A 21,116-nucleotide genomic window follows, 5' to 3' on the forward strand; every position below is an offset into this window, starting at 1 on the left:
AACACTGTCAATCCCACACCATCAATGTAACTATGCATACCACTTTAAAAGATTAGAATTAAGCCCATTGATGTACGACCCTCTCAGTATTCGCAGAAGTGCAGCCCCCAACCAGAAACGCAGTGTGCCGTGTCTCCTGGTGCTCGCCTCGCACAGGCCACCCAGAGAAGTAACCCAACATGCATAGGAATCAAGTGAAAAGTATTCTGAGATCTCAGTACAAATACTCTCATTACGATTACCTTATTCGACCTGTTACCACCGTGCACTGACATAAAACATTAATAAAATTGATGAAAATGAGAAGCGACATGCAAAAGAGGACATGGAACCTCTCAACCCCACTGACATCGAAAGCGATCTACACATCCTGAAGCACAGCAACAGCCTGTACTGACAACTAACAATAGAAGAAATTACTACATACAAAAGACAATAGTGGAAGGGAGAAACGTAATAAACGAAATCACAACACTTTGCAACAACAGACTTTTTACCACTCTGAGAGGACTTACCCAGGACACAGAACAGAAAGCACACACAAGCAAAAGAGCCACTTTCCCATCACACACAGTGACATAAATAAGGAACAGAAGTGGTCATAACTCCCGTTACAGTTTTCATAGCCTTCTCGCAACATGCGATACATTTCTCACGGCCGGCCCGAGTGGCCAAGCGGTTCTAGGCGCTTCAGTCTGGAACCGCGCGACCGCTACGGTCGCAGGTTCGAATCCTACCTCGGGCATGGATGTGTGTGATGTCCTTAGGTTAGTTAGGTTTAACTAGTTCTAAGTTCTAGGGGACTGGTGACCTCAGATGTTAAGTCCCATAGTGCTCAGAGGCTCAAATGGTTCAAATGGCTCTGAGCACTATGGGACTTAACATCTGAGGTCATCAGTCCCCTTGAACTTAGAATTACTTAAACCTAACTAACCTAAGGACATCACACACATCCATACCTCAGGCAGGATTCGAACCTGCGACCGTAGCGGTCACGCAGTTCCAGGTTGAAGCGCCTAGAAACGCTCGGCCACACCGGCCGGCAGTGCTCAGAGCCAATTGAACAATTCTCGCGACACACACGAACTGTAAGATGGCGTAGTGTTTTGGATCATAAAAGAAGTGCGAAAGTTTTGCTTTTCTCCGTATAAAATTAGCTACATGCCGTCCAACGAACGTGAATTTACGACAAACTAAGTAGCAGCCTCGTACACACCAAAACTGTATACACAACACTACCGCAACCCCTAGTGTATAACACTGACATACGTAAGTTTACCTTTTAGTATTTGTTTACTAATTGCCGCCCATACAGTTTTAGATGACATCATTTACACCGAGAAAAAGGGGAACAGACAAAGGACTGAAAATATGCAGCAAACAGCGACAATAATTTTTAAAAACATGCTATAACGTACTATAAATAATGTTGTATGAGACTATCCACAGAAAATTATGTTCAAAAAACAAACAGTAAAAATGTAATAATGCGTATCAGTGTTTGTATAACTATACTATTTTCTGCATGTTTTAGATTTAAAGAAACCACTGTTGACGATATTTGTTGCTGAAACCAGTTTGGGGAATAAATAAGTAAAGAAATAACAAAAATTGTTTGCATCGAGACGGACTCACAATTACCATATTGTTGCTTTTCTTTGCGAACATGGACCAAGTGGAAAAGTTCCAAGATAAAGATGTCTGAAAACTTTAGTCTGCTATATCTAGGCATGGAAATTACTTCGAACGGTGTGTTTCTTCACCCGTGAGATCTCTCTTTTACCTTGCCTGTTGAATCACCTTCGTATTTTAAGACAACTTGTTCCAAAGATCATCTCATTTTCGCGCGCGCAGTTAAAAACATGAGAGCGGAATTTAGGAGTTGCCTGGAAAGCTAAAGAGCTCATGATTATACATGAGCGCGAAACGGCGGCATTCCTGCCGACGCGAGACACAGACACGGACACAGGCAGAGCCGCAGCCCCGGGCCTCCCGCCACCCGCCACCAGGTCTGCGGCCAGGGCGCCAGGAATTCGCTAATTACGCCACCCCGCGCCACCTGCCGGAGCCGTCCCCACGTCACGCCACGCCGCTGGCGCGCCACTGACCAGGCCTCCAAGCTGAGAGCCAACAATATCTTTTGGGCACGATTCGTAAATTTTCATTTCTGTTTCAAATGGCAGGCGTATCCCACTGGTGACATCGTTTCTTGGATGATGATGACGATTTTGGTTTGTGCTGTGCTAAACGGAGTGGTTATCGGCGCCCGTAGAAATTCCCAATATTTGCACTGTCCAGTCTCGCCATTTTCCTGTATGATGATGAAATGATGAGGACAACACAAATACCTAGTCCCCGCGGAGAAAATCCCGGATCCGGCCGGGAATCGAACCTGCGATCCTGGGTCCCAGAGGCTTCAATACCAACCACAGATGTCAATAATTACCGGCCAGTATCCTTGAATACAGCATCTTCAAAAATCTTTGAGAAAGTAATGTACTCAGGAGTGGTTAGCCATCTCAACAGTAATGGGATACTTAGTCTATCAGAGACAGCAAAGGACTTGGAAGAGTAGTTGACCGGAATGGACAGTGTCTTGAAAGGAGGATATAAGATGAACATCAACAAAAGCAAAACGAGGATAATGGAATGTAGTCGAATTAAATAGGGAAACGCTGAGGGTATTAGATTAGGAAATGAGACACTTAAAGTAGTAAACGAGTTTTGCTATTTTTGGAGCAAAATAACTGATGATGGTCGAAGTAGAGAGGTTCTAAAATGTAGACTGGCAATGGCAAGGAAAGCGTTTCTGAAGAAGAGAAATTTGTTAACATCGAGTATAGATTTAAGTGTCAGGAAATCGTTTCTGAAAGTATTTGTATAGAGTGTAGCCATGTATGGAAGTGAAACATGGATGATAAATAGTTTGGACAAGAAGAGAATAGAAGCCTTGGAAATGTGGTGCTACAGAAGAATGCTGAAGATTAGACGGGTAGGTCACATAACTAATGAGGAGGTATGGAACAGAATTGGGGACAAGAGGAGTTTGTGGCACAACTTGACAAGAAGTAGGGACCGGTTGGTAGGACATGTTCTGAGGCATCAAGGGGATCACAAATTTAGCATTAGAGAACAGCGGGGAGGGTAAAAATCGTAGAGGGAGACCAAGAGATGAATACACTAAGCAGATTCAGAAGGCTGTAGGTTGCAGTAAGTACTGGCAGATGAAACTTGCACAGGGTAGGGTACCATGGAGTGCTGCATCAAACCAGTCTCAGGACTCGAGACCACAACAAAAACAGTAAATCACAGTTCGGATTTCAGTAATGCTGTTCCACTGAGACAGCAATATACAATTTCACTGTCCACATAAGTAGTAAAATGTCACCAGTAGGAATAATCTGTGACTTATCCAAAGCATTTGATTGTGTGAACCATGACATTATGTTAGAGAAATTACAATTCTATGGTGTAAATGGAACACCATATGAGTGGTTTAAGTCCTATTTATAGAACAGGAAGTAAAAAGTCTCTCTATATGCTTAAGTGATTCAAAGTAGTTTGCTACTTCATCTAACTGGGGTGAAATTACACTCCTGGAAATTGAAATAAGAGCACCGTGAATTCATTGTCCCAGGAAGGGGAAACTTTATTGACACATTCCTGGGGTCAGATACATCAAATGATCACACTGACAGAACCACAGGCACATAGACACAGGCAACAGAGCATGCACAATGTCGGCACTAGTACAGTGTATATCCACCTTTCGCAGCAATGCAGGCTGCTATTCTCCCATGGAGACGATCGTAGAGATGCTGGACGTAGTCCTGTGGAACGGCTTGCCATGCTATTTCCACCTGGCGCCTCAGTTGGACCAGCGTTCGTGCTGGACGTGCAGACTGCGTGAGACGACGCTTCATCCAGTCTCAAACATGCTCAATGGGGGACAGATCCGGAGATGTTGCTGGCCAGGGTAGTTGACTTACACCTTCTAGAGCACGTTGGGTGGCACGGGATACATGCAGACGAGCATTGTCCTGTTGGAACAGCAAGTTCCCTTGCCGGTTTAGGAATGGTAGAACGATGGGTTCGATGACGGTTTGGATGTACCGTGCACTATTCAGTGTCCCCTCGACGATCACCAGAGGTGTACGGCCAGTGTAGGAGATCGCTCCCCACACCATGATGCCGGGTGTTGGCCCTGTGTGCCTCGGTTGTATGCAGTCCTGATTGTGGCGCTCACCTGCACGGCGCCAAACACGCATACGACCATCATTGGCACCAAGGCAGAAGCAACTCTCATCGCTGAAGACGACACGTCTCCATTCGTCCCTCCATTCACGCCTGTCGCGACACCACTGGAGGCGGGCTGCACGATGTTGGGGCGTGAGCGGAAGACGGCCTAACGGTGTGCGGGACCGTAGCCCAGCTTCATGGAGACGGTTGCGAATGGTCCTCGCCGATACCCCAGGAGCAACAGTGTCCCTAATTTGCTGGGAAGTGGCGGTGCGGTCCCCTACGGCACTGCGTAGGATCCTACGGTCTTGGCGTGCATCCGTGCGTCGCTGCGGTCCGGTCCCAGGTCGACGGGCACGTGCACCTTCCGCCGACCACTGGCGACAACATCGATGTACTGTGGAGACCTCACGCCCCACGTGTTGAGCAATTCGGCGGTACGTCCACCCGGCCTCCCGCATGCCCACTATACGCCCTCGCTCAAAGTCCGTCAACTGCACATACGGTTCACGTCCACGCTGTCGCGGCATGCTACCAGTGTTAAAGACTGCGATGGAGCTCCGTATGCTATGGCAAACTGGCTGACACTGACGGCGGCGGTGTACAAATGCTGCGCAGCTAGCGCCAGTCGACGGCCAACACCGCGGTTCCTGGTGTGTCCGCTGTGCCGTGCGTGTGATCATTGTTTGTACAGCCCTCTCGCAGTGTCCGGAGCAAGTATGGTGGGTCTGACACACCGGTGTCAATGTGTTCTTTTTTCCATTTCCAGGAGTGTACATTAGGTGTTCCACAGAGTTCGATCATGGGTCCCCTCCTGTCCTTGATATATGTAAGTGACCTCTCTTCTTATGTGAAACAAGATGCTGAACTGACACTGTTTGCTGATGATACAAGCATAATTATTAATCCAGTAAAAGAATGTCCGATAGAAAATTATACAAATAAGGTATTTGGAAAAGTTATTAATTGGTTTTCTGCAATGGGCTTTCTCTGAACTTTGAAAAAACACAGTACATCCAATTTTCTGGTGCAATAAGTATAATTCCTTTAATAAACATAACACATCAAAAGAAGTCAGTAGCCAGGGTACAGCATACTAAGTTTTTGGGTGTACATACAGATGAGAATCTTAATAGGAAAAGTTATGTTTTGGATCTCCTAAAGCGACTAGGTTCAGCAACTTTTGCAATCAGAATAATTGCCAATTTTCAGTATGTAGAAATTAGTAAGCTAACATACTTTGCATACTTCCTCTCTCTGATGTCATACGGAATAATATTCTGGAGCAACTCAACACTTAGAAAGAAGGTATTCACTGCTCGAAAGCAGGTAGTTAGAATAATGTGTGGGGTTCATAATCGCACATCTTGTAGGCATCTGTTTAAAAGGTTAGGAATTCTTACATCTGCTTCACAGTACATTTACTCAGTAAAGAAATTTTTTCTCCACAACATGGACCAGTTTCAAATCAACAGCAATATTCATGATTACAATCCCAGAAAAAAGAAAGTGTTACACTATCCTTTACTTAACCTATCTTTGGCACGGAAAGGGGTAAAATACGCTGCAATAAACTTTTTGATAAATAACCAGGTGAAATAAAATGTCTGACAAACAGCCGTAATAGTTTCAAAAACAAATTGAAATCATACCTCCTTAACGACTCCTTCTATACCATAGATGAATTCTTGAATATGAGTAAATAAATCTGGAGATATAATATATTCATTCTGTGCCATTTAAGGGAATGGGACAGATAATACAAATATTCAGGTATAACAATGTAATGTAAAAAAAAACTTGTTTCCTGTACGCATTTCTTATGCATTTGACACGTTCCACATCATAAGGTTCAAAGGTTAGGAATTCTTACATCTGCTCCACAGTACATTTACTGAGTAACGAAATTTTTTCACCACAACATGGACCAGTTTCAAATCAACAGCGATATTCATGATTACAATCCCAGAAAAAAAAAGTATTACACTATCCTTTACTTAACCTATCTTTGGTACAGAAAGGGGTAAAATATGCTGCAATAAACTTTTTGATAAACAACCAGGGGAAATAAAATGTCTGACAAACAGCAGTAATAGTTTCAAAAACAAATTGAAATCATACCTCCTTAACGACTCCTTCTATACCATAGATGAATTCTTGAATGTGAGTAAATAAATCTGGAGATATAATATATGCATTTTGTGCCATTTAAGGGAATGGGACAGATAATACAAATATTCAGGTATAACAATGTCATGTAAAAAAAACTTGTTTCCTGTACCCATTTCTATCCATTTGACACGTTCCACATCATAACGGTTTTTCCGCGCTATTGATCAGTGGAACAAGTAACTAAGTAACTAACTAACTAAATAACAAGACCTCGAGCTGAGAACCGTTCTTTGGTAGTATCGTCTAGAACGTGGCTACCTTTATTGACCAATATCTTGATATCGGTTTGCTGCAGAATTCTTGAGTATATCTTGAGTTCGAATATAATAAATTTCCTTGAGACAGAGAAACTTCAGACCACAAACCCGCCTGAGCTTAGAAGGCATCGCTCGTGCGAAACTCATTTTGTTATTTCTCTCACACGATACCTAGCGAACCATGGATGAAGAGCGACAGGCAGCTTCCACATTCCTAGATTTCCGGAATGTGTATGACACGGAGCCTTAGGGCTGTTGGCGAAGATACGAGTACATGGAATAGGTTCCCAGATATCTGAATGTCTCGAACACTAGTTACGTAATAAAACCCAGCACGTTGTCCTGGACGGCTCGTGTTCATCAGAGAGAGAGGTATCGTAAGGAAGTGCCGCAGGGAAGTGCCGCAGGGAAGTGTGACAGGACGGATCTTGTTCCCTACATTTGATTTAACGGAGGAGCAGCAATCTATGACTCTTTGCTGATGTTGCTATAGTGCATGGTAAAGTGTCGCCGTGGAGTCACTGTAGAAGAAAACAGGATGACGTAGGCAGAATTTCTATTTGGTGTAAGGTATGCCAGCTTGCACTTAACGTAGAAAAATATAAATTGATACAGATGGCTGGCGGTGGTTCGAGTCCTCCCTCCGGCATGGGTGTGTGTGTTTGTCCTTAGGATAATTTAGGTTAAATAGTGTGTAAGCTTAGGGACTGATGACCTTAGCAGTTAAGTCCCATAAGATTTCACACACATTTTTGAACAGATGGCTGGGAAAAACAATCCTGTAATATTCGAATGTAATATTAGTAGTACACTGCTTGTCACACCTAATTGCAGATTACGTTTCAAAGCGATACGAAATGGATAGAGGACGTAAGATCGATAGTAGAGTAGGCGAATAGTCGATTTCGAATTATTGGGAGAATTTTAGTAAAGTGTAGCTACTCTATGAAGGAGACCGCGTATACAACACCAAAGAGACCCTTTCTTGAGTACTGTTCGAATATTCGGAATCCGCACTGGTCAAACTAAAGGAAGACATCAGAGCGATTCAGAGGTGGCCTGCCAGGTTTGTTACCATGAATAATTGGCTTGGCTCTGACACTATGCGACTTAACTTTGAGGTCATCAGTCGCCTAGAACTTAGAACTAATTAAACCTAACTAACCTAAGGACATCACACACATCCATGCCTGAGGCAGGATTCGAACTTGCGACGGTAGCGGTCACGCGGTTCCACACTGAGGCGCCTTGATCCGCACGGTCACACCGGCTGGCCATGAATAATTCTCGCCACACTCAGTGCTTACATGTTTCGTTTACACAGCTTGCCACAACTACACAACTCTCACACTGCTGCAAACAATCAATAAATATGTACCGTCTGGTGGTGAATCGCTAGGCGGTTCTAAAGCGGTAGCTGGGTAATAAAAACTGAAGAACAAAACGAAAGGCGACTTGTTGCAGTAATTTCAAGAAACTTTTATTCATCACAGTCGCAATGATCCTTAACCATAATGGATAAAGGCTTTACATAGATGGTCGTTTTACCCTCATTCCATCTGCGAGTCGAACAGGAAAGAGAATAACTAGTAGTGGTATAAGCGCCTTCGACCATGCACCGTATGATAGCTTACTGAGTGTATATATAGTTGTAGTAGATTGCCTAACATCGAGGACCTGGCTGCTAACACCTTGCGTTCTCTAAACACTTGTAGCTTCATCCACATACATCGAAAACTGCTGTTGAGTGCAACGCAGTGCATACTTAGTACGGTACGACATGTTACGCTTGTTTCCCGTTCAGATCGCAAGAAGAACGGCTACTTAATTGCCATTGCGCGCTCTATGATCAGTGTAATTGTATCCCTGAAAAAGTGATGCGTGGAGGCGGGGGGAGGGGGGGGGGGGAGAGGTTAAGCATATTTCTAGATTATTCAATTAATATTGCTTCTTGAAATTTCGTAAGAAGGCTTTCGCAGGATAATAAGCGTTCACCGTTCATCTTCAAGAGTCCGCAGATTCAAGTTTTCCGGCATGTCCGTGTAGCTCTTTATGCTGAATATCCCCTGGTAGTCCTTTGCGGGATGGGTCCCTCATACTTGAACAATATTTTGAAATGGGACGCATTAACGTTATGTAAGCAATTCCAGTTGTAATGTAATCGCATTTTCCCACTATCCTACCCATGAAACGAAGTCCACCACATATTTTGCCTACGAAAGAAACAAAATGATCATGTCCGTACAAATCGTTACACCCAAGTCTTTGCCCCGAGGCAGGCCTGAAGTTTCCTCAGTCGCACTCTTTCAATTCAAGGTAACTTGCTGCGTCCGTACCAACAAACACTCAATCCAGTAACAAATCTTGTTTGATGTCCAATACGGTCGTACTTTTGTTAGTACACGTTAACATGACACACAGCCAAATCAGTAAGTGCCTACATAACACGACAAATTTTGCACTGCTCCGGGTTTCATAAAGTAAGTGTTATGTGCTAGTTGCAAATATGACTACCATAGGTATTGCGAAACTGCACACGGTTGCGATAAGCGTGAGAAAGCAAAATTTAGCTACGACTGGTTTGTTAACTCTTTTGTTCCACATTCTGCTGATTGAGTCTCTTGTGTTTTGTCGACTATTATGTGGAATTTCAAAGTGTCTTTGCTGCGAAACACTGGATGCCAATGATAACTTTGTTGTGAGAATTTCCATATGGAAAGCATCTGTTCCTTTAAACTTGGAAATGTCTTAGTCGAATATTTTCTGCCTAGTTCATATATTTCCTTGCATTTTTCAGTCAGCTAAAGATTTTTTTACAGAAGATAATGTAACCCTGTTGTAAACGCAACGAGCTATACGCATTCGATTTGTTGAATGTACTGGAGTTGCACTGAAGTTCAAAGTTACACCTTCCAGGTCTTTGTGAAATTGGTGTCAAATGACAAGATAATATTTTTAAAAGCCTATTACTGAAATATCAGTCTGTTCAAAAATATTCAAATGTGTGTGAAATCTCATGGGACTTAACTGCTAAGGTCATCAGTCGCTAAGCTTAAGCACTACTTAACCTAAATTATCCTGAGGACAAACACACACATCCATGCCCGAGGGAGGACTCGAACCTCCGCCGGGATCAGCCGCACAGTCCATCAGTCTGTTTTCAGTAATAGTATTTAGATAAATGGTTTATATTAAGGAAACTGCAAATACTTTTTTCATCTGAGAAAAACGTGTGGTGGCTGAAAGGGATAAAAAAAATGAAGTGAGAAATTCCTGATCTCGTCTCTCACTGCCAGTGTAAGCGCAGATGCCCTTCTCCCCTTAACGATTATTACATTCAGTATACAATTAATGTTTACAATAGTATGAATGTGTTTGTTAATCAGCTCAGTTGTCATGAGGGTAGTTTCAGAGATGGAGTCTATAACAACAAATGTTTTCATTGTTATATAGCAGTCAATACCTCTTCAGGAGACAGCGTGAGATCTGATGTGTCTGCCAATCAATACGTCTCTATGTGACTCCATCTTGACTTGTAAATTTCATTATGACTTGCGTTGTGTATCAGAAACCGTGATTCTGCTTCGACATCGACCAGAGAGTTTTGATGAAGTATTGACAATCGCTGTTTCGCACAGGCGTATACACCGACTTGATTCGGAGTATCTGTGAATAAACAGTGCAAGATGAGAAGCACCGTCTTCGATTCTGTGCAAAACAAAGTCCAAGACCGAGATGCCAGACTGGTTTTCCATACTCCGCAAGTCACCTGACGGTGTGTGGCGGAGGGTACCTGAGTACTTCTATCGGTTCTCACTTCTATTCCAGTCTCGTATTGTTCGTGGAAAGAAGGATTGTCGGTATGCCTCTGTGTGGTCTCTAATCTCTCTGATTTTATCCTCATGGTCTCTTCGCGAGATATACGTATGAGGGAGCAGTTTCCAAAAGAGTCTGAAAGCGCAGGATTCCATTCCGCGCAGCAGAACGAAGCATGTCCGGAGGTATGCTGGCTACCTATCTTGATACGCTGCGCTTCAGATCAGCACATGTGTGAATGTTCCCCTGGTAAACCCTGTCCTTCAGGTGGCTCCACGACCAGAATTCACAGGGAGTGAGATGAGGTGTTCATGATGGCCAATTATCGGCTGATAATTCGATCGTTTCCACATGTGTTTCGGAGAAGCAGGTGGACTCGTTGAGGTCCCATCTTGCATGAAAACCGTTGAGTACAATGTGTCTCTCTCCTGTAGGGCGGGTACGACATGCTGGTGAAGCATATCGCAGTAACGCTGGCCAGTCACATTTCACGTCTTTGGTCCTTGGGCGCCAACCTGTTCATAAAAGAATGGGCCAATGATCAACGTAGCCGCGAAGCCACACCTTACTGTGAGACGTTCACCACACAGAGGAACTTCGTCCACAGTGATTAAAGGTGAAGATCCCCACACAAGCAATTCTGTGTGTTCACCTCACCCATCAGAGGGAAATAAGCTACGTCTGTCCATTGGATGGTCCAGAGCTAGCCCTCATCAAGTTCAGCCCTTGCGAGAAAGTGGAGGGCGAAGTCATCATATCGCTGTGCGTCCTGTGATGCAAACTGCTGTACGATATGGATCTTGTACGCTTACCCTTTGAGAATGGCTCGAAGCACCTTCCTACAGTGGACCGCGGGATGTTCAACTGTCGTGACACAGCACGCCTACTGCCTGACTATCGGGAACTGCACGAATTGCCATAGCAACAGCGATTTCATCAACCACCTGTGTTGCAACCGATCGTCGGCCTTTTCCCGGAGCGACGCCGAGTTCTCCAGTTGATTCGAACTTCTTCATGATACTGCGCACAGCATGTGGAGAAAGAGGACCCATCCGTAATCCTTTCAGTCGGCGATATTCTCGAAGTGCTGCTACAGCATTCCTGTTGTTTTCATAATAGAGCTTCACCAGTAATGCCCTGCTCCTTTCGTCCAAGCTCATGTCGACACGTCAACAAGTGCACTGCGACTTCAGGTGCGTGAGACTACGAATCACGATGACTGATCACGTCACCTCGCGGCCATAGTTGGAACTGGACGGTAGAGCTGTAACACGCGAAATCATGCACGCCATGCTCGGGACATTTATGCTACAAAGTTTGGTACTAGTACGGTAATTAGTTTCCGCGTTATAATGAGTTAAATAGGGAAAATTTAATTATAACCAGATACGCAATAAGTACCGTTTGTACATAGTTATATAAATATGCGTAGCGCCTTGCAATGCTTTATATTAACCTTAATATTTTTTCACCAAAACGAGACAAGACATAACCTGAAACTTCATGGTACATTAAAACTGTGTGCCCGACCAGGACTCGAACTCAGGACCTTTGCCTTTCGCGGGCAAATGCTCTACCATCTTTTTTTTTTTTTTTTTTTTTTTTTTTTTTTTTTTTTTTTTTTTTTAAATCTCATTTTGTTCGTTTTCGTTCGTTGTATTTGCTCGGTGCGGACGTCGCGAGACATCCGTTTATGTCCGTTATTGCTCGATTAACTCAGTTTTTTTATTACAGAGGGCAGCTAACCCTCTGACCGAACACGCTGAGCTACCGTGCCGGCATCCATCTGAGCTACCGAAGCACGACTCACGTCCGGTCCTCACAGCTTTACTTCTGCCAGTGTCTCCTACCTTCCAAACTTTACAGAAGCTCTCCTGCGAGCCTTGCAGAACTAGCACTCCTGAAAGAAAGGAAATTGCGGAGACATGGCTTAGCCACAGCCTGGGGGATGTTTCCAGAATGAGATTTTCACTCTGCAGCGGAGTCCAGAATGAGATTTTCACTCTGCAGCGGAGATCCCGAGTTCGAGTCTCGGTCGCGCACACAGTTTTAATCTGCCAGGAAGTTTCGTATCAGCGCACACTCCGCTGCAGAGTGAAGAAAATCTCATTCTGGAAGACATAACCTTCTTGCGACATCTCAGTATGCCAAATAAGAGGACACATGTACATGTCACAGGTAAATTTCACGATACAAAATCATTTAATCTGCCTGATGAGGAGGAGGATGGCGTAATGCTACCCTCATTTAAATGTGTAATGGTGTCTAAAAAATAATGGCGGACGCAGTAAAAGTTGACCTTTTGCATTTAGCGACTGATTTAATGTGTGAACTAAATTTGATACTTCACCAAATTTCCTTTCACATCTGATGTACTAATAAGTTTCGCCTCGCAGGTTTAAGGTCCGTAAATTCTCATTGCTAACAGTCACCATTAGCTTGCAATGCAGTGTTCTGCATCGTGACAGAAACACAAGAATGATTGCTTCTCGTGACACCACGAATGCAGGTTTAGGATTTCTCTGTATTTCCGACAACAAATAATACTTAGTCCACTAGGTCTTACAATGTTGCCTTTGGTGGCCAGTAATTTTTTTATTATAATCTGAATGTTGAAACCGGCCCCAGCGTCGTCGAAACTAGCAACGTGCGCCGCGCAGTCGCAGGAAATAACCAGTCTTTTCGCGCAGACCGTGGCGCCGAAGCGAATCCCCTTCTGGAGTATTTTACCGCCAAGAAAACACAGATAAAACTCAACCAGAGCGAATGCTGACCATCTTCCAGTACCGCTCTGATCTTCAAGCTGTAGAAATGTGAGAACACTTTAACCTCACTGCTAAAAACAACTGAACGAGAAGACAGTGAGCTTCCAATTTAGTAATTAAGTAAAGAAAAAAATGGTTCAAATGGCTCTGAGCACTATGGGACTTAACATCTGTGGTTATCAGTCCCCTAGAACTTAGAACTACTTAAACCTAACTAACCTAAGGACATCACACACATCCATGCCCGAGGCAGGATTCAAACCTGCGACCGTAGCAGTCGAGCGGTTCCGGACTGAGCGCCTAGAACCGCGAGACCACCGCGGCCGGCGATTATTAAGGGAAGAACAGTTGACTATCATCACTCCGTGGTGGAGAAAATATCCTATGTGTGCATCTATCATTTTGTAACATTTATTCTGCAATCTATATTACTGCTTGTAAAAGGGTGAACACTCAGAAGCAATGGTCTGCAACACACCACTACAAGAGGACGTGTAGGAAAGTGGAACTATAATAAGTGGTTTAAATGGCAGAGGGATGGCGTGCACGTAGGCTCAGTAGGCTTTTGTGAGAACGGACAGGTCAGAGTTACGCAACGCTCAGTCGGTGCGGAGCCGTCATACGAGTATGAAGCGTTTAACTAAGTGCCATTACGCCTCGCCGACAGCACAGGGTGGAATATCGGCATCTAAGGGCGAGCGAACGGGGCAGTATGATTGGTCTCCGCGAGGAGGGGCTGTCATCAGAGACGTTGCGGCTCCTACAGGGCACGCTGCTGTAACAATGAGGCATCTGTGGAACCAGTGGAGAGAAGAGGGCCGAACGCAGGGACGACAGCGTACTGGACGACACAATGTGACCACAGCGAGAGATGACCGCCATCTTCTCCGCTTGCCCTAACGAACAGAATAGCTTCGTTGGATCACTGCAACGGATATGGACATTGGGGTGTTTCAAAAGTCTAATCAGAAAACATCGAGTTTCTTTACCACTTGAACGACGCCAGGTAAGAAATGTTAATAGATATATTTATTTAATCGTAGTATTTTAAGTGGAGACTTGTTATTTAAAAAGATCTTGTTTCTTTTCTTTCATGTCGAGAGTGGCAGCAAGATGATCCAGTGGGGACTTCAGACCCGGCGGACGACGAGAGCTAACCACTATTGCATCGTAGTCGACGGCCGGCGTCTGGAAGAACCGTTGAAACATCATGCTGACCATTATTAAAATATGTTTTATGTTTTTTTATATATAAAATGAGGAGGAGTTCAATGTTAAATGTGGAATAATAAAGTTTGTAATTGGATGTCAGTTGGTTATCAACAGTTAAATAAACTTTGAGTTGGAAGTTAAAACAGTCAGTAGACTCTGTTGTTACGACATACATCATAAATATTACTTAAGTGTGAAATTTGTAAATTTTATTAAAATTCAGACTTCTTGAAGAGATTCTGGCAGAATTTTATCTGTAGTGTGGACGATCTTCAATAATTAACTAGTTTAAATTTTTATTTATGAGAAATCGACACGTATTGATGTTTTGAAAATAATCGATACTGTGAAGTGTATTAAAATTCTGTTTTAAAACTTTATCGGTGATTGTGGTCAAGAAGATCGGTTTTAAAGTGGAATATTTCGTTAAATGATAACAAGATTGATTCTTTAGTGACATTAATTAATTATTTAAAGAAAAATTAGGAGAATTTCAATTTATTCTGGCAAAGACATCAAGGAGTGTCAGACCGCACAACGAAGATATAGAAACTCTGTGACTTTGTTGAACTGTCAAATTTTTTTTTACGATAAAACTTTTCTACAACAGGGACTGGTGAATTTTGCTGCGTCTATCCTTATCTTCTAGGTTGAATCTGCTATAGCTTAACGTTTTTCTTTATGGTTTTTCAAGTAACTGGGAAAAGAACTTATAATTTGATCTGCGGCGGACCGTCGATATTGGGTAGCCGGTTAGGCTGTTGTGAAGCCTGTTGGTTTGCAGATTGCCTTTCTTTCCCCTGCTGCAGACATCGTTGCTGAGTTGCTGCGACAGGATCAGCGGTTCAGCGCAACATATCCGTGTCGACGGTTCGACACCTTCTTCTGGGGGCTGGAATTGTGCCATTTCGTCGGCTTCTATTGACCAGAACCCACCAACGCCGCAGACTGCAACGGGCACATAAACGCCAAGAGTGGCACGCTGAATGGCAACATGTAGGTCTTTCGGACGAGTCCTGCTTCACGTTGTCCTACAGTGATGGCCGTATACTCTTTCGAGGCCGCCAAGGCGAACGCAATTGGGCAAACTGTATTGATGAGCGACATAACGGACAAAACGCCAAATGTGATGGTTTGAGGCACCATTGCCTATCATGCGATCTGGCCTACTACGTCTTGAGGGCAACCTGAACAGCTACCGCCACATCAGGGAGGTTTCACAGCCAGAGGCACTGCGCCTCCTGCAGGCCGTTCCACAGGCCGTTTTTCAGCAGGACAACGCCCAGCCGCATGTGGCGAGGAATGTGCCAGCCTTCTTCGAAGAACGACGAGTACCACTGCTTCCCTGGCCTGCCCGTTTGCCTGACATGTAGCCAATCAAACATGTCTGGGATACGGTCGGTCGGCAACTTGTTCGTTCAGGTCCTCCTGCAACCACAGTTGATGCTTCGTACTTACAAATCGCGTGACACAATATTCTCCAGCAACATATTCAGGTGCTCTTTGATTCCCTGCCACGACGTCTAACGGCTCTGATTGCCGCATTTAATGGCGCTACTCCATACTGAATTTCCGGAGTCCCAGTACATGTACTGGTCTGTAAATCTAATAATTTGCCTAGTGTCATGTCCGTAATCGGTGGAATTAATTTCATTGTGATCACATCTCTCGGGCTGGGTAAAATACTGGTCATTAGAGTTACCGTTTTACGTGCTAATCCCCGTTCCTGCAAAATTGGCGCAACTACTCTATCTATTGTTCCATAACTCTTTCAATAAGAAAGGCAAGCTATATTTTCTCTACAGACCCATTAATATACCATTTGGGCTATTTTTAATATTTTTTATAGATTCAGTATTTATAATTTTTACTACATTCTTAACTTGGCTTGTACCCAGTAATTACTCATAATAGGAAAAGACCGTATGCTATTTTGTTTGTCACTTAATGTTAAATGTATTCTTTTATTATTATTTGGTGAAACCAGCTAGTCGACAATAGGTGCTAAAGCTAACCTACTTCTTTTCCTTTATTTTGAAATCAATCTCAATATATATTACTAAAGTACCTTCCCATTAACTGGTTCCCTGTTAGTTCAGAATTCAAAGTACATTTTCTGCCTCTTTCTTACATAATATTTTAATCTTTACCTGTTCAGTTCTGATACTTAACTGATCTTGGAATTACATCTTTGTGGCAAAATAAGTTGGGTGCCTTGGATTTAACTTTCTCACGTAAACAACAAACTTGTTCAAATGTGTGTGAAATATTATGGGACTTAACTGCTAAGGTCATCAGTCCCTGAGCTTACACACTACTTAACCGAAATTAACCTAAGGACAAACACGCACACCCATGCCCGAGGGAGGACTCGAACCTCCGCCGGGACCAGCCGCACAGTCCATGACTGCACCGCCTTAGACCGCTCGGTAAACAACATATCTCTTTCTTTTAGTTCCTGTACAGTCTTTCGTCTCTATGCATGAGTGTTCGTGTATTCCCAAAAAAATTAACCAAGATCTATACCAGGGCTGTGCAAACATTAAGCTCACCTGGACCACAGTGGAAGAAGAGAGTATTTCCGGGCCGCGCAAAAAATACTTATCACTAACAGTAACCGCTGAGGGGAAAAAAAGAAAAGAGGGCGGCTGGAGGTGAATATAGTTCGTGTAGCAGGAGTTTCAAATTTAAAATATTCAGTTTATCATACCTTTAAAAACACGGATTTTTTTACCGATAATACGATAGAAGCTCACATCTAGGATCGTATTGATACTTGATTTGGACCGCTGGTTGGATATCCCAGATCCAGACTATCAAAAAATCTCACCACCGCCACCTTACCCTTACACTTAACATAGGTAGGCAAAAATCTTTTCCTTTGCAGGGATTAGCTTCTGTCTTTCTATACAACTAACTATTACGTCGATTTGGACACGCGCCACAGATTTTCTTCCAAGCACACAGTGGATCTCTCATTCCCTAATCCAAATGAACACTGCAGGCCTTTAGCATAATATGCAAAAAAGTCGTCGTAGATGCGCACTTATTGAAATTTTCACACAACCAATCCCCACAGCCAAATCAGAAACAACTCTTCACTGTCTGGGCCCAACCAGTATTCCACTATAACGGAATTCTATGTCGCACTTCACACTGATTAATAAATTCACCTGTCTAATGCACATACAACAATTGATTCGTTAACGCACAGCAATCTCTCTAACGAAACCGCCTAAGATTCAACTATTTATGTGCACCCTGCAGTTACTACTGTACTGTACAAGATTCCGCCGACTGCTAAATATCGATTCATATTGGAATCCGAACAACGAAACCTATAATTTAAAAATGCGGCTAATCTCTGCAAAATTAACGCAAGACATTTCTGTCGCCACGATTATCACTGAAGTTCAGCATTCTCGCTTACTTACCCCTTTGAACCTCAAGTTCAGTCGTGGTGAGATAATGTCAGATAATCAAAAATGTACTGGGTATTAAATTGAAGAGGCAAAGAAACTGGCACACTCGCCTAATATCGCGTAGGGTCCGCGAGCACGCAGAAGTCCCACAAAACGACGTGGCATGGTCTGAAGTAGTGCTAGAGGGAGTTGACACCCTCAATCCTGCAGGGCTGGCCATAAATCCGTAAGAGTACGAAGGGGTACAGATTTCTTCTGAAGAGTACGTTGCAAAGAATCCCAGATAGGCTCCATAATGTTCATTTCTGGGGAGCTTAGTGGCCAGCGAAAGAGTTTAAACTCAGAAGAGTGTTCCTGGAGTCACTCTGTAGCAATTCTGGACGTATGGTGTGTCGCATTGTCCTGCTGGAATTGCCCAAGTCCGTCGCAATGCACAATGGACATGAATGGATGCAGGTGATCAGACAGGATGCTTGCGTACGTGTCACCTGCCAGAGTCGTATCTAGAAGTATCGGGTGTCCCATATCACTCCAAATGCACACACTCCACACCATTACAGAGCCTCCACCAGTTTGAAGAGTGCCCTGCTGACATGCAGGGTCCATGGCTTCCAGGGGTTTTTCCCGTACCCGTACACGTCAATCCGCTCGATACAATTTGAAATGATACTCGTCAGACGAGGCAACACGTTTCCAGCCCTCAACAGTCCAATGCCGGTGTTGACGCGCCCAGGAGAGGCGTAATGATTTGTGATGTGCCAAATGTTCAAATGTTTGTGAAATCTTATGGGACTTAACTGCTAAGGTCATCAGTCCCTAAGCGTACACACTACTTAACCTAAATTACCGTTAGGACAAACACACACACCCATGCCCGAGGGAGGACTCGAACCTCCGCCGGGACCAGAAGCACAGTCCATGACTGCAGTGCCTGAGACCGCTTGGCTAATCTCGCGCGGCTGTGTTGTGCCGTCATCGATGGTACTCGAGTGGGCCTTCGGCTCCGAAAGCCCATATCGATGATGTGTCGTTGAATGGTTCGCACGCTGACACTTGTTGATAGCCCAGCACTGAAATCTGCAGCAATTTGCAGAAGGGTTGCACTTCTGTCACGTTGAACGTCTCTCTTCAGTTGTCGTTGTTCCCGTTCTTGAAGAATCTTTTGCCGCAGCGATGTCGGAGATTTGATGTTTTACCGGAATCCTTATAATAACGATACACTCGTGAAATGGTCGTTCGGGAAAATTCCCACTTCACCGCTACTTCGGAGATGCTGTTTCCCATCGCTCGTGCGCCGTCTATAACACCACGTTTAAAGTCACTTAAATCTTGATAACCTGCCATTGTAGCAACTGCGCTAGACACTTGTCTTATAAAGGCGATGCTGACTGCAGCGCTGTATTCTGCCTGTTTACATATCTCTGTATTTGAATACGCATGCCTATACCAGTTTCTTTGGCGCTTCAATGTAAAACCATGTAAGATCACTGAGGAACCATTAAGAACGACTAAACGAACGGAGTTATTACTATTTTTAACAGTTCATAAATTGTAGTCCATCGTAACTTCGAACAGCAGCCAGGTATGGCATTTGCCGCTCAGGATGTTGCTTGGCTGGAACACTCGCCACAATAGAATAAGCAGCCTCCGTTTCTCTCCTTGTGCTTTCTACACCAGTACCCACACAACAACTTATAAACTTTACAAAATACTTAACAATAGCGACATTTTTAGTCCTACATCGGTCTGCAAATTATTTCCGGAATGAGTTGAGGCGACAAGTTTACACGTAATGTCTGCCACAAAATTTTGGCACGTCATATTGTGTGGCTGCAGCAAATTTTACAGTTCCTAGGGCTCTATTTGTACCATTCCTGAATATAATACACGAAGTTATCGAAGATGGAAGAGACAGTCTGTACTATTTAGTCCGATTTTAGACTCTAATGATGAGAGTATTGAATGTGGTACATCTCACACGCGAGACAGATTTCTGCTCGTCACATGCAAGCCTGGAGAGATGGCTCTGGCAATCTGCCTGGTCATTTATGGGGTCGAAGGCTATAAGCTTTGCCCTCTGCGGAACTTCACTGGCGGATATCACGTTTGAGAGATGCACCAAACTTAACACACGAGTAGAAAATGATGTCAGCAGACAATCTCGTCTATCTATCTATGAGGTCGCAATCTGTACTTTTTCTAAAAATGGTGGAGACCCATCTTGCTAGATACCCCCCTATGCCTCTTTTTGCGCCGTAGGTTCTGGTATTAAAATAACTTCGTTATTGACGTTTCGACCACTGTGTCTGACCTCACACAGGCAATCCTCCCGCCCCCTACCTCCCCGTTAACAGCAATCTGACAATAACAAAGTTTTTGTCTTACTCGATCTTTAACCGACACTCCAATATAATTGCCCAAACCATAGGTCTTTAGAAACGTCGCAAATTACGCTTTCAGTTGAGCTAAGACCTTGCATGTCAGTAAGAGCAAAAGAACTGTTCGGATTCCCTACGGGGAACTGTACTGACATTGCCCTCATGAACTTTTCCAGGTAAGTCAAATGTCTCTTCTCACTAGGTTGCAGTTTGTGTGCAGTTGCTCTTTCAGTGGGACTGACTTTAACTGCCAGCATTGAGCCGACTTTGCTGTCGACATTGCTTGACTAATTCTCTGATTTCGGCGACCTATCGTAAGAAACGTTCACGCACCTACAGCGTGGCTTTCGTTCATAGCATCTTCAGGTTGACGTCGCAAGAAAAGGAACCTCCACTCTCAAATCACGCATACTCTTAATTCAGTACAAATGAGCTGGAATCGGTCGGTAACGCAGTCGTATCGTCTTGCAGAAACAATGGACACGGTGCGCGCTACGTACCATATGCAATCGAATCCGAGAGTGAACGCTTCAGACTTATCTCCTCCAGACAGCGCTAACATCATCTGTGAATATTCAGTGGTTTCGAGACATCAACACCGAGCGTAAATAACCTGAACCACGCTCAAAATTCATTTCTCCAGGTGCATCATGTCTGTTGCTCAGTGATGAAGCTACAGTTACCAATTATGGCCACTTAAACCGCCGAAACAACACTACTGGTCTGCTGGCAATCCCCGTTGGCTTCTTCAGGTGGAACATCAGCGTCCATGGATTGTAAACGTGTGGTGTGGGATACTAAACCATCAGCTCATTGGCCCGTTTTTCATACACGGAGCACTGAATGTGCACGCAG

The sequence above is a fragment of the Schistocerca gregaria genome, chromosome 1 (assembly GCF_023897955.1).
Source record: "Schistocerca gregaria isolate iqSchGreg1 chromosome 1, iqSchGreg1.2, whole genome shotgun sequence".
NCBI classification, from domain to species: Eukaryota; Metazoa; Arthropoda; class Insecta; order Orthoptera; family Acrididae; genus Schistocerca; species Schistocerca gregaria.